The sequence below is a fragment of the Uloborus diversus genome, chromosome 6 (genome assembly GCF_026930045.1).
Source record: "Uloborus diversus isolate 005 chromosome 6, Udiv.v.3.1, whole genome shotgun sequence".
Lineage (NCBI taxonomy): Eukaryota > Metazoa > Arthropoda > Arachnida > Araneae > Uloboridae > Uloborus > Uloborus diversus.
In genome coordinates, this window is record NC_072736.1 from 35,328,754 (window position 1) to 35,356,604 (window position 27,851).

A 27,851-nucleotide genomic window follows, 5' to 3' on the forward strand; every position below is an offset into this window, starting at 1 on the left:
AGCTTTCGAAGATCGAATTAAAATGATTCCTAAATTCTTTACTTCTTCGGAACAACTAATGAACTTTTAGGAAGAGAGTAAGTTTCAAAAGGTTATCGACTTGTCTATGAGAAAAGTTGACACTTCCGACTGAAATACATTATTTTCGTTCGTATTTAATAGGGCGAGAAAGTTTTCATCGGCATAAGTTAATCTTTCCTCAAACTGAAAGAATAACACGAAGTACTAAAAATAGTTATTGGGTTTAAAAGGGTATTTGAGAAGTAGTGAAGTATTATACGCTCACTGCTGTTATTAGAGGGAAAAAGTTTTCCCAAATTAATAAAGAAAAAAATAATTAGAAACAGTAATGAAAATAAAATATTTTAATTAAAAAAAATAATGAATACTAGTATAGTATAGCCATTACGAAACTTTCTTTTCGATTTTTTTCTTGTGTATTCTCGTATTAAATTTATAACTGCAACTAAAGTAGACCCCAAATCCGGAATGCTCGGGACCGTGGCCTATCCTATATTTCGGAATTTTCCGCATTTTGGATTCTGACTTAAAATTGTCACGTTTTTCTTGGTTTCGTTAATGTTGCTATAAAATTTTTTATTTGTTGATCAATCTGAATGAAAGTAGGGGAAAAGGAAGCACATCTGAGCACGGGGCACATGTGAACATGGTATGTTTTACTAGGATAACGTCAAGCAAAAAATCTTTAAAAAATCTCAAATAATGGCAGTACCTGACCTACCCTCTAACCAAACTTTCAGAGCCAGAAATCAGTTTATGTTCCTGTGGTGGCAGTTTCTTTGTTTTAGCAGCTGCCGATGTACTTTTGTTAGTCTTCTTCCATATTTTAAACAAAGTAATAAGCTAAATGTAATTATTGCGATCAATTATTGCTAAAATTAATTATTGCGTGGTTATACTATGAACATTCACGTAAATTTATGACAATGTTAAAATTTTGTAATTAAATTAAAAATTCTTTATTTTTTAAAATTAGTTCTTAGGTAGGTGACGGGGCACTTTTGAACACAACATTTAGGGGCATATGTGAACAATGATGTGAACAATATGATCCTCTCCGCAAAATGAATAATAGTATTTATTTGCTACAATCAGTTAGTAAATTTATTGTTAAGTATCATTACAGAATTATTAATTATTTATTTTATTATGTTTACTTTTTTAAATTCTTTAATTACTAAATAGTTGGCTAAAAAATTTAGTGGTATATAATATTTGCAAGGAAAATTAAGACAAAATATTTTCCTTTGACTAAAAACTGAAGTTTAAAATAATTTTAAAATTCATCATCATATTCTGTATGAAGCTTGAACGCACTATATAACACAAGAATAAACTTTACATAATAAATATTTTTTGTATTGCTTAGACTTATAAGATTTTTTCTTGTCCATCCAGTGGTTATAACATGCTATGAAATTTTAAAATTTGACAGTGAGCAGAGTTATATAATTCAGAAAAAAATATTTTCCTAATGGCAATTACTGTAAACTTCAAACTGACACAGTATAGGTTACAAACCCTTGAATGTAATTGGTATATACGTCTATTGCTTCATTATAACGAGTTTTTCGTTGAAATATGCTCGTCCAGCATTTTTCAGTCATGTTCACATGTGCCTCAAGCTTGTTCATTCGTGCCCCCCCCTCCTATAGGGGAACATGTGAACAATTGAAGACAGTTTTTCAAAATTTCGTAAAGTATAGAAATATTGTTTTTAAAAATCTGAAAAAAAAAATCCATGGCACAAAGAAAAGACTATTCAATCAGGGGGGACCCTTTTTCTGTGAGAAATTGATAATATTTTCTGAGAAATTACGAAAATTGTTCACATGTGCCCCCTTTACCCTTATACATTTTTTCAGATTTTTTTCAGAATTTTATTTTAAAAATAAAATTGTGATTGGAAAATGTTAGGCTTTTTGAGAATCACCCAGAACTATTCAAAGCAGTTTAAAGCAGAAAATATTTGTTTATTTATGATGTATGATTGCTATTAAATAAAAATATATCAGAAACTCAGAATGTTTTGAATCAACACTGAAAAATATGTATTTGAAGTTTTTTTAAACGTTAATTAAAAATATTATCAAAAAAGTTTTATTCAAAGATATTAATGAAACGAGCTGATGTGTGCCTCACATGACTTCCTTTTACTCCAATTTAATGTAATTTTCCATGTTACTGGCAATTTTAATGTGATTCAATAGTTTACTCTCTAAATATCACCAACAGTCACCAAATCGAAACCAGATTGAAAAAAAAAGAGTCGCCAAATTGGCGACAAAACTTGGCGACCAAAATACTGGCGATATATCGCCAAGTGTTTGCCAAATTGTAACACCACTTGAGTTTACATCGAAATTAACAATGATTTCCCCCCCAAAAGGGGCAAAAGACCCCCTTAGAAACACCCAAATGCAAACAAAAGGGGAGGTGCACAACTAGACCCAATTAGGAGTCTAAGTACCAAATTTCAATTTTCTAGGACAGACCGTTCTTGAGTTATGCGACATACATACGTACATACTGACGTCACGAGAAAACTCGTTGTAACTAACTCGGGAATCGTCAAAATGGATATTTCGCGTGTCTATAGGTTCTTATGCACTTTTCCACGTGTGGTCGAGTCGAAAAAAAAAAAAACTTAACATCCATTCAGTGGTGAGCATAATGGAAATTAAAGTCGATTTTTGAGTGAAATTTTTTTCTCGAATACAATACTTCCTTTTTACTTCCTTTTACAAAAAAGGAAGTATTGTATTCACAAAAAAATTTTCACTCAAAAATCGCCTTAATTTCCATTTTGCTCATCCCCGAATGAATGTCGAGTTTATTTTTCAACCCGACCACACGTGGATATATGCCTAGGAACGTACAGACACCCGAAATATCCATTTTGACGATTCCCGAGTTAATTACAACGAGTTTTCTCGTGACGTCTGTATGTACGTATGTATGTGTGTTTGTATGTCGCATAACTCAAGAACGGAATGTCCTAGAAAGTTGAAATTTTGTACTTAGACTCCTAGTAGGGTCTAGTTGTGCACCTCCCTTTTTGGTTGCATTTCGATGCTCCAAAGGGGGTCTTTGGCCCCTTTTTTTGGGGGGGGGGAATCATTGTTAATTTCGATGTATACTCAAGTGGTGTTTTAATTTGGCGGACACTTGGCGACATATCGGCAGTCTTTTGGTCGCCAAGTTTTGTTGCCAACTCGGCGACAAAGTTGGCGGGGTTTTTTTATTATTATTTTTTAAAATCTGGTTTTAATTTGGCCACTGTTGGTGATATTTAGAGGGTAAACTATTGAATCACATTAAAACTGCCAGTAATGAGAAAATGACATTAAATTGGAGTAAAAGGAAGTCATGTGATGCTCACATCAGCTCGTTTTGTGAAAGGAAGTAAAAATGGATCTTACACATCTTCTTTGATGCCTTCCATACTAAATGGAATATAAAATTTTTTTAAAAATTGCCGATGTGTCCTCAACACGATAGAAGAGTCTACAAAATTGAACTTGTTTCACTGATAGAGAAATGCGATCCGCCACTTGTTAAAACATGATTTTTATCCTTTGTTTTTATGATATCGGGTTAAAAGCTCAAATTCCATTTCACTAAGGTCACCATGGAAAGATTAATAAAATAAAACAAGTTGGGAAAAAAATGTCGCATTTTCCACTTTTGTCCATAGGTGCAGCGGCGTGATCATCGAATCACTTGTTGGTTATCAACAGAGCATCCGTTGAGACACGTGTGTATAACCAACGCATTTTGAGTATTGTTTAGTGTTCACGTAGTTTATGATCTGTTTTCTTCATTGACATACGCAATTTCGTCGTCAATGTGTCTAAGTGAGGCAAGGAAAGAATAAGAGCGTGGCGTGAGAGAAAACGTGCGGGTTCACGACAGTTCAGAATGTAAAAAGTCACGTGTCATGGAACAACAATTGATGCAGATTTCTTACGTTTCCTAGGAAATTTAGAATCAAGATTTTTCTTTACTTTTTTCAGTTATAATAAACCGATAGTTTCTCTTCTTAAGAATGAAGAAAATGATGCACAGCGACACATATGTATATAATTCTATGTAAATAAATGAATAATAAACACAATCTATGCTATTCAAAAGTGACTAATGAATAATTTAATAAATTATTGATGACTACATTGATAAAATGTTTCCCTATAAGACAAAAGTTTTACTTATATCATGCGTCTATATTACTCTTTTTTTTCTTTAATTCTCACTTGCTTTATTTTAATTCAAAATACAAGACGTGAAAATGCGGTTGAATGAATTTTTGTGGCTCATTTCAATTTGTCAGTGAGCAAAATACAGTCGTAAAAACTTTAAATCTCTCTCTCTCTCTCTCTCTGTGTCACTCTCATTCTCTCTCTGTCATTCTCACTCTCTTTCTGTCACTGTCACTTTTTCTTTGTCACTCTAACTCTTTCTCTCACTCTTTATGTGTCACTCACTCTCACTCTCTGTCTCTGTGTGGGTCTCTCTTTCTCTCTCTCTCTCTATGTGTATATATATATACACACACAATAGTAATGTCAGATTATGTTTATATAAACTTATTTCTCTTTCTTCTTTTTTTTTTTTTTTGAATTCAGGCTGAATATTTTATTAATAAAATTTGAACCACTAAACAAAAAAATTTGAAAATTTTCATTTTGTATAATCAATTCCATTTGTGTGTCTCAGTGCTTGCTGTTATCCTTTTGCTGATAAATTCCAACTTCGCTTCGAACTTTTTTTTTCTTGCTGCTTTAGGGAGCAAAATAAGTCTGCGTGGAGGGAGGGGATGAGATTTACCATATTCCAGCTTGTAGAGTCTACCTCAGCCATCACCCACCTTATCTTCTCTATCCTTTCATACAACCATTGCGCACAAATCCGGCGCATCGACTGCAAGCAGTTCTCTAAGTTTTCGAAAATCCCAACCATTCCACGAGGAGTCTACTTCGGAGCAGACATTTTCCCGCAGGCCCTCTAGGGAGCGGAAGAAACTTCGAACCGAATTTCTCTTCATCCTCCTAACGCCTCGGAAAGAACGGATATCTTCAAAGTTGAGGGAATTACTTGTGCTGTGGTAAGCCAACCTTTCATTTTCAAGTTGTACTAGTTTGGAAGCTGATTTATTTTTCGGCAATAGACAAAAAGAATTTGAAAAATGTGCGACGAAGTTTTATATTTTAATGTAATGTATTTTTATTAAAATCTTATTTTATTCTACGTATTGTATTCTACAAAATCTGATCGGGTTTATAAGTAACATTATTAATATCTTTTAGGATTTACTAATGCTATTTAGTAAATTATTAAAATTTTATTTTATTGCTTGTTAAATACTGTAAATAAAAACAATTATTATTATTTTACGTGAATCTAAGAAAAAAAAAAACCCTGATTCATTTTTTTTCACCAGCTATTGTTTTAAATATTATATAACTAGAAAGTCGCCCGTCATGGCATGACGGGTGAAAATTGCTTCAACATTTTAACGAAGCAATTGTCTGTTTAGTGATGTTTTGATAGTTGATATCTTAACCCTAACTCCAGTGGACTAATCCAAAATTCCAGTAAATAGCGTTCATAGTTGACCATTTTTTACTTCCTTTTACAAAAAAGGAAGTATTGGATTCGCAAAAAAATTTTCACTCAAAAATCGACCATAATTTCCATTTTACTCACCCCCGAATGAATGTTGAGTTTTTTTTTTTTTTTTTCCTCGACTCGACCACACATGGATAAGGGCCTAAGAACATATAGACACGCGAAATATCCATTTTGATGATTCAAGAATTAATTACAACGAGTTTGCTCGTGACATCTGTATGTACGTATGTGTGGATGTGCGTATGTATGTCGCATAACTAAGGAACGGTATGTCCTAAAGCGTTGAAATTTGGTACGTAGACTTCTAGTGGGGTCTAGTTGTGCACCTCCCCTTTTGGTTGCATTCGGGTGTTTCTAAAGGGGTCTTTTACACCTTTTTGGGGGGAAATCGTTGTTAATTTCGATGTAAACTCAAGTGTTGTTATAATTTGGCGGACATTTGGCGATATATTGCCAGTCTTTTGGTCGTCAAGTTTTGTCGTTTTTTTACAGCTGTTTCAATTTGGCCACTTATGGTGATATTTAGAGAGTAGACTATTGAATCACATTAAAATTGCCAGTAATGGGGAAATGACATTAAATTGGAGTAAAAAGAAGTCATGTGATGCACACATCAGCTCTTTCGTTCTTGATTCCCATGAAATGACATAGTCTTACCAGTAAAACAGTTAAGTTACTGGATCGAATTCAGTCTTGCAACAATGAAAACCTTTCCCTGCATGTTAAACATTACCAAAACACATTATCAAATTGTCATACCGTGGTACGAGTTTCATTGTTGAAACACGTGGGTTGCTCTATCATCGACTATTATTTATATGAGGATATTGTTAAAATATTTTCTTTATCATTATTTAGATCATACATTCTTTTCTCCATCTATAATTTTCGATGCTGTATCTTATATAATTGAAAACTGAGCGTATGTATCTTTCTATGTCCAAGTTACTTCTCCCGAACGCCAATGAACTGTCTATCGAGCCAGGTATCGATAGATTCCTAATTTTCCCGTCCTTATGTTTTGCTATTTAACATAATCCTCCGATAATAATTAGCAGAGATATCAATTAAAAACTATTAATTATGACACTTAGAATTCGACATATAATCCCTATTTTTCGAAGGCTTTCCTCCATTCAAATTATTATTCAGTGCTTCATCTCAACTTTCCGTAACAATGCTTTAGTTAAAATTTGTAGCGTGAAGAAAATCATTGAGAAAAAAATATCTGTTGCCATTTTTTTCCTCGTATATGAACAAATAAAATTTTGACTTTTGTTTTGACGCTTTTCCTGAAATCGGAGAATTTAAAATGTTTCCTTTTTTGGTTATTTTTCCGCAGTCTACTTCAGAATTTCACTGATTTTTTTTTTTTTTTTTGTTCAAGCCTGATTGTTGAACACGCGTCACTTGACATAACTTTTATTTAGTAGTAAATAATATTAGCTAGTAATATTATTAAAATCTTTACTTATTCTATATATTTTATCTTATAAAATCCTATTGATAATAATATTACGGTTATTGCCTTTAATAATTAGTAGGACCTTTGAAATTATATTAATAACAATTGATGATATTAATGATGTCTATAACATTTTTATTAATTTTATCTATTATATTATTAAATTTTTATATAGCTTTCCATGGGATAATATAAATAAAAATTATCATTATTTTGCGTTTATAATATTATTTGATGTTTTTACTTCCTTTTACATAGTAAAAGGGAGTACTATAATCGCGAAAAAGGTTTTCCTCAAATTTCGGTCTAAAATGCCATTTTACTCATCACCGGATGAATTTTGAGTTTTGTTTTCGACCCGTTCTCATGTGCATTTGTACCTAAGAATGCATGGACAACTAAAATATACATTTTGACCACCCCTGAGTTATTGCAAGTTTTCTCATGAGTATGCATGTACTTAAACGTGTATTTGGTGCTAAGCGGGATCTAGTTGTGTACTTCTTCTTTTAGTTACATTCGAATGTTCCAAAAGGGATCCTACACTTTTTTGGGGGGCAAATCAATGCTGCTTGAAGTTTAAACAGAAGTAATGACACATAAATTTCTGACCACTTGGGAATACATCGCCAAGTTGCATTCTATTGACAAAATATTCTGAAAACTTTTGTGAAAAAAGAAAACATAAACAAAATCATTTAACCTAAACATTTAACAACATGACATTTGAAAGAACTAATGGATGAAAGAGTAATTGTACTATGATCTATTCTGGCCCATGCTTCGTACTCAAGCACACATTTTCCTCTGTTTTGTAAATTCTACGCAAAACAGAGTAATTCCAAAAGAAAGGTGTGATTTCATCGAGCTTCTTTGGTGAAGCGTAGACAAAAAGAGCGAGTTTTAAAGTTTCAATTGGCTACAACTAGATGTCTCTGCGTGTTATCATATGTGCCCCACTTGTAATTTGTTATTCAGGTAATCAAAATGGGGATCAAGGAAAAAGAAATTTAGCACTTTATAATATCCCCCTCCAAGGTCACCAGACCGAACACCATGTGATTTTTTCCTGTGGGGATATGAAAAGGATACTGTGTTTATACCCACCTTACCTGCTAATCCTGACAAACTGAAAAATTGGATCACTGCTGCAATTGTTTCTGTAATTGCGTACATGAGATGCTGCAACATGTATGGATTGAGTTTGAATACAAATGTGATATCGGTAAGGCTTCGGGAGGAGGGTACAAAAGATATTTTGAGAATCATATAAGTACGTGAAAAAGAAAAAAAAAATCATTAGAATTTTGACGAATTGAATCTAAGTTTTATTTTCGCAGTCACGCCGGATCGCGATATGATCCAAATCGTTGAGTTTCTTGTATCTACAAATGGATTGGAATGGAAATGGAGACGAAATTCTCACCCGTCCTATTATGACTAGTGATTTTTTAGATTAGATGACTCGAGGCATATCCATAAAAAAGGAATGGTCATTAGGACGCAGTAATAAAGATCTGGTTATTATGAAAAATTTACACCCGTATAATCATCATAAAGATTAAATTTGCAGTGTATACCTTTATGGTATTTTAATTTCTTACCAATCTTAAATGATAGGGATTAGTAATCTGTAAATTTTGTATTTAGATGTTTTGCTTTTAAGTTAATCTATATTGATGCTTTTGCTAAAAAAACATAATTTTACACCTCCTTCTCCCTTTTTAAAAGTATAATCTGCTTAAGTCAAGCTTTGAATGAACGCAAACGATTTGTAACCATGGCAACGAAAATATGTCATCTTAATAAATCAACGAGCTAGTCTCATTTCCTTTCTCATGGCAATCTGAAAAATCAGAGCAACATCAACTTTTTTCAAGTGAGGATAATAAGAAATTCGTAATTGCTCAAAAATTTCGTTTCTATACCGATTTACTCTAAGAAGTTTGAAATATCACCATTCTTTTTGAATCATTCTCATATATGTTAAGACAATGATCGAGTAACGCTCCTGACGTCATCAACAATGAAACTCGCGCCACTGCATGATAACTTGATAATGCTTTATTGTGACTAGGCTGAACTGGATCCAGTAACTTAACTGTTTCACTGGTAAGACTTTCATTTCAGGGGAATGAAGAAACGGAAAAGTGGTCGACAATGAACGCTACCTACTGGAGTTTAGGGGTAATCCACTGGAGTGAAGGTTAAAATTTGAACAATCAAAATATCACCAAACAGGCCATTGCTTCGTTCAAATGTAGAAGCAATTTTCACTCGTCATATCTTGACGGGCAATTTTCTAGTCATGTATAATAAGTTATTTAGAAATCTAATGATGCTGTGTAAGAAAAGTGGGTTTTAAACATTTAGTTTTAAAACATTTCACAAGTTTTATTTCTACGGTTTAAAACCGCGCTGTTTTATTAAAAAATTTTTCTTTACATCGCATTATTTTTCTCACATGATTCAAAGTGACTCTAAATAGCTGGATAACTTTAAGTGAATAATTTATTTTAAACGGTTCTTATAAACATTATTTCTTACTAGAAAATTGCCCATTAAGGTATGACGGGCGAAAACTGCTTCTACATTTGAACGCAGCAATTGCCTGTTTGATGACATTTTCATAATTGAAATTTTAACCCTAACTCCAGTGGATTAACCCTAAACTCCAGGTATTGTTGTTGCTGCTGTCATATGGCAAGTACAAAACGGAAAAAAAAAGACTAATTGAGTCGAAAGCTTTAAGAACGTCTTTAGCGACTTCTTCGGCCTTGTCTGCGTAGAGCTTTCGCTTTGTACAGTTCAGGTCTATTTTGAAGAGGGCCGCTATGATGGACGGGCAATTGAAAATGTGTTCCGAGTCAAGTTGTTTATCTGGGCAATGTAGACAATCTTTGAATAGTCCGGATCCATCAGGCATAAGCTTCATGCGTTTCAAATGCTCCGTTCTAAGTCTGATGGGCGTAACTCCAGTAAACTCCAGTTGATAGCGTTCATTGTTGACCACTTTTTCGTTTCTTCTTTCTCTTAAAATCAGTCTTGCCAGCGAAACGGCGAAGTTGCTGGATCCAGTTCAGCCTTGTTAAAATAAAGGATTTCCCTGCATGTCAAATATTGCCAAAAAATATTATCAAATTATCATGCTATGGCGCGAGTTTCATTGTTGGTGACATCAGCGTTACTGGGCAGTGAATTGGCTATTATATATATGAGGATTTTCAATAACTGCAACATTTGAACAATTTTTCAACAGCTTTCTTTTAATAAACGCAACAATAATATTAAAATATAAATAGGATAGTCAAAAATAGAGAAATTGAGGTCCGAAATTAATCTTAATGACTGTAACAACTTCTAGTTTAGATTTAACGACTCGTATGCCATAACTGCTGTTAAAGAGCTATAAACGTCAGCCCACGAATGCAGCGCCACCAATCAAACAGTGGAAAATTTCACCATAGCGTAAAATATTTTTCCGAGATAACTTAAATACGATTTGTGTTATTATTCGGCGCAAACCCTATTAGGTAAAGTAGTTATTTGGACTTGCAATCCAGATCATGCCATTCGAAAACTCAGTTGTTTTATTTGATTTTGTTTTACATTCAGAGTTGGCTGCTTTAAATTTATATTACTTAAAACGAAACAAAAGGGCAATGAAATGCGGAATATTTTACATGACTATAAAATTTTTGTGAAACAGAACTATAAAGCTTTTAGCTATTCAAAGTTTTGTGAATTTGCACTATAGCTTTGAAAGCTTTTCCTTATCTTTTTTTCCTACTTACTTCTGAAAATTAGTGTGCAATTTGCGTGCTCAAATTCAATAAATTGTTTTTATTTTTGTAGATGTTGTTCTATTTGTATCTTGTATATACTATGTTAAAAGTACTTCAATTGAAATATGATTCAGAATTCGGAAAATTTTGTTATTTTTTCTTCTGTATTATACTGGGCGTAGTTTCCCACATTTCTTAATTTTTCTGAGCCCTAAGTTAAAAAAAAAAGTTCTTATCAAGTATAAATCAGAATCAGAACTATAAAAAATTTAAAGTCGTTCGTTAACGCCTGTTCTTTTTCTTTTTTTTTTTAAATGTAATTTTTGAACTTTTTCTCTAACTTGGGTTATTCATTTCCTTTGTTGCTTCTTTATTTTTACTTTTGTTATTTTCTGATGATCCTACCTTCAAGCATGATAAACAAGAAGAATTATGCTCTAGTGTTTATTATGGTTTTTTGTGCGTTTGTATGAACGAAAACAAAAAGTTGCTTTAAACAAAAGCTTTGACTTTTAATCAAAATTATATTAATCGATGTTATGTTTTTTTTAAAAACATTTTGGAAAGGAGAACTATGTAGCTTAAGAACATTTATTAATGCAGCTTTGACTTTAATGTATTTTTATCATGTAATATACAATTTTCCAAAGCGGTTTCCAGATCAGCGTGCTGAACAATGACCAACCCACCCCCTATAAACCAGCCTACGGTTTTGGGTGTGATAAATTTCTGAAACTGCTTGGGTGTTACTAAAAACCACCAACTCGAACAGGAATAGGGCACTGACTGTCGACACCATCCTATGCTACATTTGTAAATTTAATTCTCATTTACGATGCTGAAGAAATATCTTGACTTATAATGGGGTCGTTTCCAAAATTTTAAAAGTATTTTTTTCTGAAAGAGCATGCTTAAAAACATAGGATCTGACTATTTTTAAAATAATTTGTTTAAGTTTAATATTTAAATAAAAATACTTATATCGGTGCGCTTTCAACGTTTATGCTTCTATCCGATGACATCACAAATGATGAAATCGTTCTGTGTTGCCATTCAGAGGAGCACAATATTTAATTCGCATTTTTAGTCCAGTGTACTGGCAACGATATGGTTGATAGCAAGCGTAGAGGCAATTTTTAATTCGCTGCTTGATTATTATAGCGTAGAAACGCAGTGAAAAATGCGCCAAAGGACATCATTTGTGACATCATAAAGACCACGCTTTGTTTAAAAAAAAACTGACATTTTAAAAAATTAATTAAAAAATAACTGTTGGGAAAATGAAAGCATTTTTTGGGTCCATGCTATTATTATTTTTTTTGCTTATTCCATCAATTTCAGCGACAAAAAGTACTAATTTTGACTGAAGGAAACAACCCCATTGAGATTATTTTTTCCTTTCAATTTGTTTGTATGCAAAAACAGCGTCTCTATTTACATTTAAAGCAATAATTCAATAGTTTACGAAAAAAAAAATAATTATACTTCTTTAAAAGAGAAAGACTACCAACTAGAGCAAAGAACGCAGTTTAAAGCAGTGAACGCAAAGAAAGGGCAAACCAGACAGCTTGCAGAGCATGTGCGATGTTCGCACATTTCATGCCATTTCGCAGTTGCCTAGATTTATTCAACTAATTATACATTTAAAAAAAGTATTTCTCAATTATTTTCTCTTCTAGAGTTTAATATCAACCATTCGTAATTTCAAATGACAGTTAATTATATTTCATCATTCCATTTTCTCCAGTTTGGTGAAAAATCAGGCAAAATACTTGAAATTGACAGTCAAATGGGCAGCTAAAGATATTATTTTATCTAGATGAAGTTTTAACGCGCTAAATATGCTTGGTAAGAGGCAGGCTCCACACATAAGCGTTTCAAATTTCTCAATTTAGTTTTTTCACTCCACTCTAATATAGTACATGTGACTCGCTTTTAAGCATCTATTTCACTGAAGTTTTGTTTTCAGCAAATTATATTTAATATGTGAAATGTGTGAAAATTATATTTAATATGTATGCTCTGTGAATATTTTGTTCTAATGTCGAATTCGTTTTTGTGCATTAATTTGTTAATTTACGTAGCATGAAAAAATATTTTCTACTGATCTTGAGTAAAGATTTGGAGGAATAAAAGATACAAAATATGCAATATGCGTGCAGATAGAACATTTTCCAACATTTAATTGCATTAAATTGCTGATTTTTTAAAGCAAAGTTAGTTATTATTTTTGTATATTTTTTAATTAATTTTATTTTTAGATTTTAAACATCAATATTTTGTAAAGCTTTATTCCTCCGCTATTGCATGCTATAAATAAATTCTCTCTAATGCAGTCATGAAGAATTAATTATGTCGTGTATTTAAATCTTTATTAAAAATAATTAATAATAATCGACTATTAAATATCTAAATGTAGCTTCATTTTTTACGTTTTATTCCTTTCTTTTTTCAGAATACTACCTTTTTTTCTTGCAAAAATGACAAAAAAAAAAACCTTTACTGTTAAAAAAAGCTTAGTTCTTTTTTTCGTTTTAAAACCATTCATTATCCTTTATTTACAATAAATAATATTATGATTTGTTGAACAAGCATATTTTTTAAATGCTTCCTTGATAAATCAACAGGTGCTTTACTATGACGTCATTTTTTGCGTCAGAAGTTTAAATAGCCTAATTAAAACATAATTTATCGGTGTTCGATTATAATATTAAAAAAAAAAAGAACTTTTTATAAGTTCTTTTTTTTTCCTTTTACAATTTACTTCCCTGATAGGAAAAAAAGGAATTCTGTGGTTTCAAACAATTATTTTCTGCTCCATTTATTTTAATTTTAGATTTTTACATAACTAATGGTAACCTAAAATGTAAGATTATATTGGTTGTGGTGATTTATTAATTAAACTATTTTGTTTTTAATTATCAGTTGCAAAAAAAGTCTGATTGAGCTAATATTTTTATCGCCCGAGGAACATAACTAGGAAGTGCTTTATTAGTGCAGCGGCAATGGATGCAAATAAAAAGGTCAAAATAGTCAGACCGGTTTTGAGGTCAACAACAGCCCTCGTATTTTAAACAAAATACCAATTTGTACGCTTCGTCGAAACATTTGAATTCGATTTAGAAACGTACGGCTTTGAAAAGTAATTTAAAAATTCACTTCCTCCATTTTTGCTTATCATCTATTTCCCGATTTTTTCTTCTGTTTTTTTTTTCAATTTCTAATGTATGTAGAATTAAATATATATGCTAAAATGAAACAAGTAGGAAAACGAAAAGAACTATGTGTTGTAAAGACACACGATTGAAGGGAAAGTTTTATCTTTTCTTTTCTTTCTCCTTTTTTTTACATTTTGAACTGTTACTTCACCCGCACGCTTTCTCTCACGCCATGCTCTTGTTCTTTCTGCTCCTGACTTAAGCACGTTCACAACAAAATTGTACATATTAATAAAGAAAATGGATTATAAACAACGAGAAAACTAAAAAAACCTCGAAATCCGCTTTTTAATTGTTACAAAAAACAATGGAAAATAACGGTCAGTATAAAGTTAATTAAAGTTGACAAACTAATTTCAAAGATTAATAGCAATATGGATTACGCTTTTAAACCTGTGGCTTGCATTGACTCAAAGAAACCAGCATTATTTGAAAAGTTTAAATCTTCAAATTTGTTAAGTTTATTAGCAAAACTAACTTTATAATTGCTAATATTTTTCACTGTTTTTGGCAACACTTAAAAAGCTAAAGTATTTTGACTTTAAAATTGCCATTTTTTTTCATTGTTTTTGGCAACAATTAAAAAACAACTTCGTTACTTCCGTCACGCAAAAAAATTACCGATCAGAAAACTGCAAAACCCTCGCAGAAAAAGTTTCACTTCAAAAAAAAAAAAAAAAAAACACAATTTCGTAAATTTAGTAGATTTATTGAGATTACTTCTTGTCTTCTCTCATCCTGTGTCATCTTATATCTTACAGAAGAAATTGATCTTACCAAATTTAAAGAAATTCATTTTAGATTCTTCACGCTCACGCGAAAATCCCTTGAAAGAATTTCGGGTTTACGAACTTGTACTTTGAATACTTTAAATCATAACAGAAATTTTCTATTTTCTGCTTTTTAATTGCGGTATAAGTCGTTAAAAAACTTCCAGAAATTATGCTAACAGATTTTCAACAAGGATTAATGTTTGAAAGATAATTTTACACATTTTCTCCTATCATACAGTATAATAAAACTTTTCTAAAGCGGAGCATTTTTTTCTTTCTTACTGTGCTTCTTTTTGCACGCGTAGAAAATGTTTTCAATTCTAGAAAAATTCTAGCTTAAAGACAAGTTTTAGCGTAATTCTTTTATATTTTATGTTTTCATTTGTGGAGCAGTTGAAAAATTTAGATTACAGTCTGGTGATTTTTTGCGCATATTAATAAAATATAAAAATATAACAAAAGTAATATTTTCACAAACGTAACTAGACTTTTATTTCGGGGAGAGTTTTATCAAGCACACTCGTGAAATCTATATGATCACTAACATTTAATTGATTCGTATATTATATTATTATTTTTTTTTGTTTCAATTGGTTATTTAAAGAGGGTTGGGTGCTGCTTAAGAGATGTGGAAATGTAAGAGATGATGTATCTATTAAATGAAGAAAAGAAATAAATAATGTGTACAACATCGTTTCTCATATGTTTGCAAAATATTTTTACAGCGAGGTAGCACTAAAATTAATCTTTTTAATTACTTCATACCGTCTAAAGATTTTATATTGAATAAGAATGAAATAGTGCTTTAGAAACTTTACTTTGATCGTATGTTTTTCTCAATGTATCTCAATCGTGTGCATTTTTTTTCCGATAGTCTTGGATTGTTTGTAAAATACTAAATTGCTTTTGTGACTCATATTTGGTAAATTAGTTGTGAAAATTCTTCGATTAATATATTGTGCTCCTCTTTCAGTTGTATCATTCACAATTTTCAGTGTGTTTTAACAATATCTCTTCCCTTTAAATAGCTTCCTTTATTTTACCGTGAATCAGGATCAAATAGGAAAAAATCTTTTAGTATTTGTAACTTATCGAACAGTTTTATTGACTCGTATTTGATTCTATAAAGAGGAAGATCTTTACTAAGAAAGTATTCCAAATCATCTACTGTTATCTGAAATTTTTTATACAGTCATCAGACACGTCTTCCTATTCAGCAAACGTTTTTTTGAAGTTGTCTTTTACTATCTTCAAAGTTAATTTCTTCATCCAACACGGACAAAGCTACTAGTTCATCCCCTAAGTACCATAAGTGATTTATGAATTTTTCCAACACTGCTTCTGCTGCATGTTTGTCATACTTTTGTACGCTGCAGGTTTTTTAGACACTAGAATTTATATTAATTTAAAAGGCCTAGAATGGGTTGCTGCAAAAAAGTATATCTTCATACAACATTTAACTGTAAAACAGCATTTACGGACATTATTTTCCTGTAAAGTCAATTTAAATTGTTTCCTAAATATATAAATATTTAAGCAATAAATTCCTTTTGTCACCCATCTGGCTCACAGATAAGCTCCAGGTTGCCGAAAACATATCCCTGTTGGAGGGAGGACTTCACCAAGAAATATTAATACACATTATGAGAATTCTCTGTAATATTTCTTAATTCCGCTTTCTACGAACAATAATGCGTCATCAAATTCTTCTTTTAGAATTTAAGTGGTATGTGTACTTTTTGAATTTTAAAGCGCCTAAATAATGGAATATCGAATCTAGAACTAAGGAAGGCAAGAACTTCTTTAAAGACACTCTGCAATACGATTTCAAGTGCATGATGATAGCAATACAAATGCAATATATCACCGTTCAGTTTTTGCTCTAAAAAATTACATGCACATTTTATACGGCCGGTATTGTAAACCGCTGTATAAAACACTACAGCTTGAACAGTTAGCAATAAAGAGCAATCAGAGCTAAGATATCATATACAACTGAAGAAATATCTCCGAAATTCTGAGTAGCTTTTGAACATTGGGACCTGAACCTATCATGGTAAGCCTATCGGCGTTTTTTTCCAGTTACATCTGGATGTAGCTTTGTATCCCAGGGAATAACTAAAAAATCCAAATTGAAATTCACGAAATCTGATTTTACCTCTCGAAGATTTTCTCTTGCTCTCTTAAGGGATGTACGATTGATCATAAGGTTATTTGGATTTAAATTTACTGCATCTATATAGGCTGTTAATAAACGAGCAGCATCTTTGTTCCTAATATGGCATTTGTCTAACATTGATGAAATGCGAGCAGATATTAATAGTTGTCAAGCTTTTTTGCGTTATGGTAGACCAGATATAGAAAAAAGGTTCAACAGGTTAAGATAGATACCCATTTCGGTTTCTAATCTTGTGAATTGCAAGAGGAATTTGATGATAATTAAGGACTATGTACTGAAATAGAAGACAGTTTAAAATATAGATTTTTACATTATTCCGACCTGGAATTTTTTTTAAATTTATATTTTAGACATGGAGAATAGAGTTTATTTTTATGGTAGGGTAATCGAGGATTTTTCGAAATTTAAATTATATAAGAATGCATAAACATTTAAGTATATAATTAAAGAAAAACGAATTAAAATATAATTGTCATTACTTATATTTATAGCATGGAAACCTAGTGACCCTATTTGCCACACCCATTACATACACAGAAAATTTTCTAAATCAATACCCCCCAAAGCCTGGAGGAGGCAAGTTGTTGTCAAAAATCATTCATTAATGGCCTAGGCCATTCAATAATGGCCTTTAGAATCCCTAGTGTTTATCTTAGTGGAAAGAAATGTTCCCCTGCCGCTGGGTTTGAAACGAGCGCGAATAGCGGTATGCCTGTCTCAAGGCCATTGGTGTACATGTACCCTATGTAATATGTAAAATTTTACGGAATGAAAGTGAGAGAATGGTTGGTCTAGAAGTAGCAACATCTATTGAGGTTCAAAATTACTTTAAATATGAAACCTAAGAATATTTTTACATAATAATGAGAAATTCCGCAATTTTTTCTTCGAAACTCAAAAAAGGGGGCCCTAGGGGCACGTGTTAATGTTCATGGATTGACTTAAAATTTTGCATGGATCATTTATTTGTATATTGGAACAAATTGAGGGGGCGTCGTGTAAAATATCTACAACTTCAAAAATAAGGATCACCCTAATATATATATATATATATATATATATATATATATATATATATATATATATATATATATACACTTATGAAATATGCTAAATGTAGAGTTTGGCGCAAACAATTTTATTTCTTTTAGTTAGAGCCAGCTATTCAAAATCTGAATTAACACCCTGCATTTTTTTTTTATTTGTAAGGAATGATGTTTGCAATAACTACAGTAAAAATAAATACTCCAGTGAGTTTGTACAATACTTCGATAATAATAACAGTTTAACTTTACAAATGAAATTGAAGATTTAAAAAAAAAGGATAAACAAACAAATACATAATAAAATAGTAGTAATAACGTTTTTAGCGAAAAAAAGTAAAATAAAAATCGTTTTTGGGATGAAACATCTTACTTCGTCACCTTACACACATACACTCACGGGTAAATAAATTCCCATGCACTAATTCTCATTTAAATACCGAGTTTTTGAAAATAAATGACGTTTACACAGATGAATACATAAAATCTTTCCATTAAACTGTTAAGAGATTTTTTAAAATTAAGTAACAATACTTAAAAGCTTCAAAGCGTGTTTTTTTTTTTTTAAATAAATATCTTGATTATGCATATTTTCGTTAAAATATTTTTTGTCTTAGGGTGGGAGCGGGATTGTGTTCTAACTATGCCGTCTTTACTTAAATTTTATTTTCTACGGGAAGTTAGGGGAGTGGGGAATAATTTTCATTTTGTTCGAAATTCCTATCTATATCTATACTAATAATATAAAGCAGTAGAGTTTGCTTGTTTGAACGCAATAATCTCAGGAACTACTGGTTCGAATTGAAAAATTCTTTTTTTGTTGAATAGTCCATTTATTGAGGAAGGCTATAGGCTATTTTTTAAAAATCAGATTGACCGAAATGTTTGTAATTACAAATTAAATGTTTAATTAATTGTTTAGTTCTATGAATTCCCAATAGATGGCGGGGTAAGTTAACTGTTCGAGAGGGCGTTGGCCGACAGTGTCGATAGCTGCGAGGAACCATGCCCATGCTACGCTGTTGTGATCAACGAACAGATTTTTGAATGCATTTTTTTTTCTTTCGATGTTCAGGTACATACAGTCAATTCGCGATAAATCGAAGTTCAATAACTCGAATATTACTACAACTCTAAGTTTTTATCAAGTTTTGATCCCTTTGTCTTTAACTCTATGCTAATTATTCTCATTAACTCAAAGTTAACTTCCTTTAACTCGAAGTTTTTTTCAAGATTACTCGAAATTTATTTCGAAAGAACGAAAAAAAAGAAAGAAAGAAAGAAGCGACAATGAGAGAATAATTATTTCACCTTCACTTGCAATTCCTGCACAATAGACCTTTAAAGGAAGAAGAGCACCTGTTGAGCCAATGTGCGATAAAGGAGTTACACTTGTGGAAATGAAGTTAGCTTGTTTTCTTTTGTTCTACTGTACTGTTTACACTTTGACGTATTGCTGGACTACGAATTTGCTTTGACAGTTCACTGTCAAATCAACTGATTGTACCTTTATTCAAAGGCTGACCTAACAAGATGCGCTCCCCTTTGTTCTTTAGTTCGATCATTTGCTGATAAGTTGCAGAGAGATAGAGAGAGTTTTCTTTACAATTAAAGATGTCTAAGCAATTATACTCTGTCAATGATATTAAAAGATAAAGAGAAACTTCTAAAGAGGTAGAATACAGGAATCCGAATTTGAAACGATGGAAGATGTGCACCTTTCCTGAAGTGGAATCAGCTCTATTCAAGTGGTTCCAGCAGTAGCGAAATCAAAACCATGCTTTTGATTTTTTTCTTTCAATATATTTGATTAAACTGTGCACATTGTGCTTAAAAACTTTTAAGTTCTGTAATTTTGTCTGTTATATGTACATATTAAAGTATTCGATGGTTTTTAATACAGTGAAACCTGTGTAAGTTGATCACTTGCGGTGCACTATTCTAGTGGTCAACTTGCAAAGGTTAATTTATATGATAAGGGCTAATTCCGTGCCTGAAAAAAGCGGTCAACTTAGACAGGTGCTCAACTTACAAGGGGGTCAATTTCACAGGTTTTACTGTATTAAAATATCGATAACCAAAACTAGCGTTAAGTCAAATTGCGATAAGGCGAAGTTTTTCGCCGGTCCCTTTACATTCGAGTTATCGAGAATTGACTGAAATTTGATTTTGTAGGATTTTTCTATTGGGTTTTATTTTCCTTATTTCTTCAACGTTTGTTTTTGTTCTTATAGTTGAAGACAGTTATTTATCTAAGTAAATAATTTGATTTGTCGGATTATTCATTTTTGATTGTTCTTTATAACGTTTTTATAATTGAAGCCTTGTTCATGTGACGAAGCACTTTAAATTGCTGGGAAAAAACCACTTTACTCGCTAAAGGGCATGGTTACGGTAGCGTAGTTGCTTGGCACGTTAAGTGATGAACTATGTAATTAAAGGAATATTTTGAGTTTTAAAGCTACCGTTAATATTTTCATGTGTTTCGGCGAATAATTCTAAATTCCAATGAGACTTCAATAGGTCTTTTGAAAAGGTGTGTAAGCATTTTAGTTGAAGAAAAATGATCATTTCACATCAGAAGGGGGACGTGGCGTAGATTTTTTCTGTTCAAAGGACTTACTTTAACTTCTTAGCACGGGCATCGCCGTTCGAGTACTGCGAGTATCTGATAAACTAATCTGATCTGCTGTAAATCCACGCACATATACACATTTAAAACGGAAAATATTTGCGTATGAAAACATCTTACTCCGTCATACCACACGCATACATTCACGTGAAAACAAATTGACATGCATTCATTTTCATTTAACCCTTTTAGACGGAATTGAAATACTTAACCAAAAGTGTTTTTGTTTGGTAGACAGTGTACTACAGTAAAGAGTATCTTATAGACAAAATTTCAAGTTTATAGGTGAGAAATTAAAAGAGTTATGACACGTCCAATAATCCGGACATATGTTATTGAAATACATATTTCAGATAATAAAACGATGAAACATCAAACAAACTTCTTTGCAAAATATTCTCTAAACAATAATAAAACATAATATAAGCATTTGAAATGATAAGTATAAGATTATATATTTTTTTTTAAAAATCAAAAAAAAAAAACCTCGCTTTCGCGACGAGAATCCGTGGTTATGAAAATGAGTCAGTCCCATTCTCCCAACCCCTATTTCTTTATGTTATCAATCCCAAAATGAAAAATTCTTGTACAGATAATAATAAGCAGATTGTAAAAAGTCAACTACGAAAAAAATCGAGTAATTTATTCAATTAATAAATGATTAGCAGCTGTTTGAAGTTCATGTCCGGCATACCGGACGCCACGTCTGAAAGGGTTAAATACCGAGTTTTTGAAAATAAATGACGTTTACACAAATTAAATTTTTTCCATTAAACTGTTTAGAGTTTTTTAAATTTCAGTAACAAATGCTCAATGCACATTGAGCAGTCGCAACAGTGTTCAAGAACTCCATTTCTCCTGATACTGCTGCAGCATATTTTGTAGCAAGATGAATGATGGTATTGATTTACATGTTAGAAATATGCGTCCAATTTTAAGGAAACTTTCCTCCGAGCGAAATAAAATCCAGAAATCGTTCCTTTGAATGCGGGGGGCAAATGCAAATTGCACTTATCTCTAACCGACCGCGAAAATGAAATGAAATGCTGCGGAATATTTCAGAATACATTTTTGAAGACTTCAATATGTGTGAAAGGAGTTTTGTGTGAAGGGAAATGCTAAATCAAGTATCTTTTAGTTAATTTGTATTGAAAACATTAACAGCTCGACAAGAGAAATCTTTTTAACGCAAGCATATTTCACATATTGAAAATCGGGAATTCGCCTCAAAAATGACGTCATGGGTATTTTAATGCTTTGCTTTTTTGGGGGCAATCACGAATTGCTTATTGTTTTCACTTGACCGTTGAATGACGTCCGTCTTTTTATTCTTCTATTCTTATAATGCAAGCGACTATGTGCATTGGACTCGAATTATTTATAAACGACTTTCCCGACTTCACACAATCCTTTTTGACGCGAAAACAGTAACCAGCACACAACATACAGCATCCAGCCCCTGGCATTCATTTGAGTTTTGACGCCTTGCATTCAACTTATGGTTGCGATAAAAGCCATTAGTAGAAACAAGAAACCCAACGATTAGAGTCTTATCGCAATTCATGATTCCGAAAAAGATAATTTGAATTCAAGATCTCAAAATTCAAACTTTTTCTTTTTAGTTCATGTTGTGTCATAGTTATTATTCACTATGAAGATTTCGATTGCCATTGCCTCAAGAAGTTGGACTTTTTATTAGCGTATTAGACAACACAATAAAGAATTACAAGACAAAGAGAGGAAACAGCACCCAGAGCACCTGTAGGAATCGAACACGCGACTTCCAACTTCCATCGCAGAGCCACAGAAGACCCGTTTTGTTCAATTTTGCTTTTTAACAAAAATTTAACATCGTTAAAAATGGAGAATTTATTTTGCTTTATTTCTAATGGGGCTGCTTTGTTAGAGGTAAAAAAAAATAATAGGATTTCCCAAATATTGCATTTGAATGTTGTTTTAGTAAATACAAAATGTCAAACATAGAACTGACTTTACATGGGAGCTCAGCCCCTTCTCTTCTTTTCCTTTTTAAGGGTTTTTTTTAAACGTTTTTGCTTGAATCCCACTTATTTCCGCATGAAAATATGTTCTGAAGACTATAGGGCTCCTGCACTTTTTTTTGTTAGAAATAAGGCCCCGGTCAAATATTCTAAATGTGAATAATCCGAATATTTCATACGCATCTCTTCCTTTCCTGTCATCTTACATTTTTTCCTAAGAACGTTAGTTTTCAACAAATATTTTCGTCTTTTCTGTTTCCGTACATTTCATTCCTCCAAACCAGACTTCACTCTTCGAAAAATGTCGAGGAGTATTTTCTTGTCTTGAAATAAACTAATTATTTCATTCAAAGTAATTGTTTCATTTAAACTCAGAAACTATTGAACTTTCTTTGTTGTGCTGAAGAACTAAGTCATTTCAAACGTTTAACTAATTTTTAATATAAACTGAATATAAATATAAATGATACGTAAATAATTTAGAAATTAGTAAAGCTGTTTCTTTCTCTCTTTTCTTCAAACACACCGAAGAAAATGGAAGTTTTTTGAAGAAATCTCGTTAAAATCTGTTCTTCGAACCGATACATCATTATTCATCCCCCCCATTGCATCATTACAAAGCAAAACAACTCTCTTCGGGTTAAAGTTGGAAGCAGTGATTTATTGAAGTCTTTGCGCAAAGTTCCTTAATGGATTGAAATAGTCAGAAGTTGTAGTGTCTTAATTTTTATAGAACAGAATTAATAAATATTTCGATACGAGAAGATTTTGAGAAACGAGTTTATCGAAGTGGATTATTCTTTTTATTTTTTTGCGACAGACTGTCTTTCACTTTTATTGTTACTTAGTTTCTGGGGCGCATTGTTTCATGATACATTGAAAAAAAAAAGATAGGTTCAGAAGTTATAGTGTCTTAATTTTTATAGAGCAGAATTAATAAATATTTCGATGCGAAAAGATTTTGAGAAACGATTTTATTGAAGCGGATTGTTCTTTTTTACCCGATTGTGCGTGCGCGACGCAAACGAGGGTAATGTGTTTATCAGTCTATGTATGTATGTCCGTTTCTATGTGGCGTTCTACTGGCTAAACACCTTGGTCAATTTTGGTAATTCTTACTTACGTCAATCGATTTGTCTTAACTTTCGGAGCGTCACTAAACACATGACAGTAATCAAAAGTACCATTTGAAAAAACAGTTGCCATTGTCAGTTTGGGATCGGCGCACGCTGGGTGTCGCACACTGTGTCGCACGCTACCTGCGTGCGACAAATGCAGGTAGTTTTCACTGTCTGAATTTTTTGTTTACTAATTCTATTAATTGGGGTCTCAGTGGCCGAGTGGTCTTCGCGATTGCTTCTCCCACTTGAGGCGGTGGGTCAAGACACCCTCGCTCCGAATGTACTTTCCGCTCTATGTGATGTAAATTCTTTCATGTGCATAAAAACCCATACGTCCTCTGGAGTTCTGACGTAACCTAGACGTCATTGTTTCCGGTACTGCTCTCATATCTTTTACAACTCGTCTCTCATTCCATTGTTCGCCTCGACTGTGTTTTAGTCGGGTGAACTTGTCTTCATTTTTAATGCACTGATGATGGCACTTGTATTTTAGAGTTCCGAAACAGCTGTTTGCTGGATTTTTTAACCTTTTTCCATTCTCAATTTGTACTTTATATACGTTGTCATATTTTATTCACTCTTTCATGTGTTCTTTATATGTATTCTGTACTGTAATAAAAAATATATCATACGTAACGAAGGCAAGACACTCAGATTGTAGTCCTCATCAAAATAAACCCATGCAACAAGCACCAAAAAACAGAAAGTCTACTAATTCGATTTTCATCGCTAACATATGTTGCATTTGTTTTTGGATTCATTCATAGGATTGAGTTTCGCGACGTGTACTTTTTTGAGAGTCTTTTTAAGTTTTGCGAGAAAGATTTGACTGACGGGTGGGGGGGGGGGGGGGACGCTTCCGATTTCGCGTCATCATGAGTTGTACAGACTGTTTATACAGCTGTGCTGTGATTGACTTAAGTTCGTGCATTTTTGCCGAAGGTCAAGCACATGTAGCTTCAAGCCTAGTTAGGTCCCTAGAGGGACTAATTATCAGTAGTTTAGACCACCGCAAGTTACTTAATAAACCTCACGATACAAACTCTCTCAATGAAATGACAAGATTGTGAAATCTACCGTCTTATAATCATAATAACTAAGTCAATGAAAATTAACTAAAAAGTGGAAAACAAAAAATTATTAAATTAAAACAAAAAACTCGACTGCGTAGAAACCAAAAAAACTAAAAAGAAAAATGTATAAGCCCAGTAGTTTAGAATGTAATAAGTACTACTGAATAACTACACCGTTGAAATAGTTTTATAACCGTACACAGATAAGGCAAATCATAAATTCAAAAGCAGAATAGAAGGATCAACAGTCGGGGCCCATTCAAATTTTACGGGGTAACTTGATTTAGAAAGGAATGGGCCCCGACTGTTGATCCTTCTATTCTGCTTTTGAATTTATGATTTGTCTTATCTGTGTGCGATTATAAAGCTATTTCAACGGTGTAGTTATTCAGTAGTACTTATTACATTCTAAACTACTGGGTTTATGCATTTTTCTTTTTAGTTTTTTGGTTTTTACGCAGTTGTTTTTTTTTTGTTTTTATTTAATAATTTTTTTTTTAAATTATATGTTCTTCTTCACAAACTATAACTTTCACTTTTACTGCTACTTAGTTTCTGGGGCATATTGTTTCATGATGCATTGAAAAAAAAGGATAGGTTCAGAAGTTATAGTGTTTTAACTTTTATAAAGCAGAATTTTTAAATATTTCGATACAAGAAGATTTTGAGAAACGAGTTTATGGAAGCGGATTATACTTTTTTTAAAATTATATGTTCCTCTTGACAAACTATAACTTTCACTTTTATTGCTACTTAGTTTCTGTGGCATATTGTTTCATGACACATGTTAACTCCTCCATTTTGAGTTGGTAGTACTATAATCGATATTTTACAACAAATTTGATATTTTACAACTAGTTATGTCTTGTACATCTTATAATGAAATAATGTCGTTGAACGTTCATGTATATGTACGTTTGTGTCTGTGTGTGTGAAGAAACTTATGTTTTATTGTTTATTTGTGTGTTTTTTACTAGTGAGTGTGCATGTTTGCATGTGTACATGTGCAAAGGCGGATACAAAGAGAGGGTTTTAGGAGTCATGCCCCCTCCCCCCTTAATCGTCAACAATATTATCCCTCCATATTGTATTTAAATACTTTATGAATAAAATTTAAACGATTGCAATAAGCCTCTCAATTCATTAATTATTTTTTAGGATTATGTGTTTAAAATACGACATCCTAGCATTGCTTATGAAATTAGTAACGCTTAAACCCAATAAGATGCCTTATTCCTGGCCAATTTGGCACCTTTTATTGACCCCCAAGCAGTTCCAGAAGTTATCCTTACCCAAAACCCCATATTCATCAACATGAACTTCCTAAAATAGTAGTCTGATCCGTCCCTGTTTATGTGTTCATGTGTAGATTGTTTCTTGTTAATAGTAAGTAGTACACTGCCTTGTGCAGGTAAACGGCAGTATCTGCAGAAATGACGTTTCGAGATATTTCAAGAAACGCGTTTTGGATTCAATACTAACAATAGGGAAATGTTGGAATTAGGCGTCTTTTTCGCGCCTTTGTTTCAGAGGAAACCAAATAAGCGAGCTTTTACAATAAAGATAGCGTACAATAAATGACAAAAAGGCAAAAAAATTAAAAATGACAAATTTGCAGTTACTGCCCTTTATTTGCACACGACAGTACACGCGCGAGTTTCTATGACAAACTTTTATAGTACGAAGTAACTCGTACATCTGAAGCTGTATCATATTTGAACATGCGTTACATGCTGAACTTTAGTAATATGTCTTAACTAAAACAAGATGAAAATGTTGCACTTTCTCGATCGCTTCAATTTTATGTCATTAGTGTTTCATTTGGTTTATTTGTGACGTGATATACAGTTAAAGCTGTAAAGTTGACCACCCTTGTAAGTTGACCGCCGTTTTAAGTACAAAATGAGTCTTATATCATATAAATCAACCTCTATAAGTTGACCACCTGTTTAAGTTGACCATTAAAGTAGTGCACCGCAAGTGGTCAACTTACACAGGTTTCACTGTACTAAGTTGTCTAGTATATTTTGTCGCCTGTTTATGGTAGACAGTACTTTTGTTTGCTGTGCATAATACCTATCAATCATGAGATAAATAGTGTAGAACGTTATTTTCCGCAGTTTCAACAGTATTTTTTAAAAAAGGTTGATTGAATCTGGCAAACTGTTATATTTATTAGTTATCCTTGTTAGTAAAAAAACTACTATTACCTAAAATTATCGTATCGAGTTTTAAGTTCATTGGCATCTTGCATGTTTGGAATTTTATTATATTCCAAGCAAATGCATTTTCCTTTTTAATGCATGGTTATTTCGAGTATGCAATCAGCTTTTTGTGTTCACAAAATACTTAAATTTCATCTATTTATTTTTTTATTTTACTTGCGTGTATTATATCTCATTTTGTAAAGTTATTGTTGATATTCTTGTACTGTATTTTTGTAAAAGACCTGTCGCAGTAATAATTGACTGTACTAGGTTGGAAAATTTTTCTCTTTTGTATTTTTTTTTTTTTAATTTTTTGCTACAACAAGAGCACACTTTAACATTTAATTATGAATCGTAACGAAAGCTAGTTGTTTTCTCCGCATCAACACTGTGCCGGTAGAGAAAAAGCTTTTACGTAATTCATTTATTTTATCTCTGCGTCAGATTAAGCATCTTTTCCAGTTTATTCAAAGCGCGTTTAAATTAGATTCTTTATGCGGCATATCAATGTGTTTAGAGTTGTGTGTAAATAATGCTCGTTAAAACGAAATGCACCGGACCAAAAATTTAGTTCTTTGTAACGGGAGTTTCGTTTTAATGTACTTTATGTAACGGAAATTGAATTGGGACTGAGAATTTATTTCGTTGAAACTGATGTTTCGTTGTATTGGTATTCGTTGTAACAGAATTTCACTGTATTAAG

The 27,851-nt window shown here is 32.3% G+C and overlaps 1 protein-coding gene across 1 annotated transcript in view; it reads left to right on the forward strand.

Annotated features, from left to right (window-relative positions):
- Positions 1 to 5,013: 5,013 nt before the first annotated feature.
- LOC129224609 (ras-related protein Rap-1b-like) overlaps positions 5,014 to 27,851 on the forward strand; it is a 143,620-nt gene continuing 120,782 nt past the window's right edge. The window contains exon 1 of the mRNA XM_054859094.1: positions 5,014 to 5,125. The gene's annotated coding sequence lies outside the window, so the exon portion shown is untranslated. The remainder of the gene's footprint in view (positions 5,126 to 27,851) is intronic.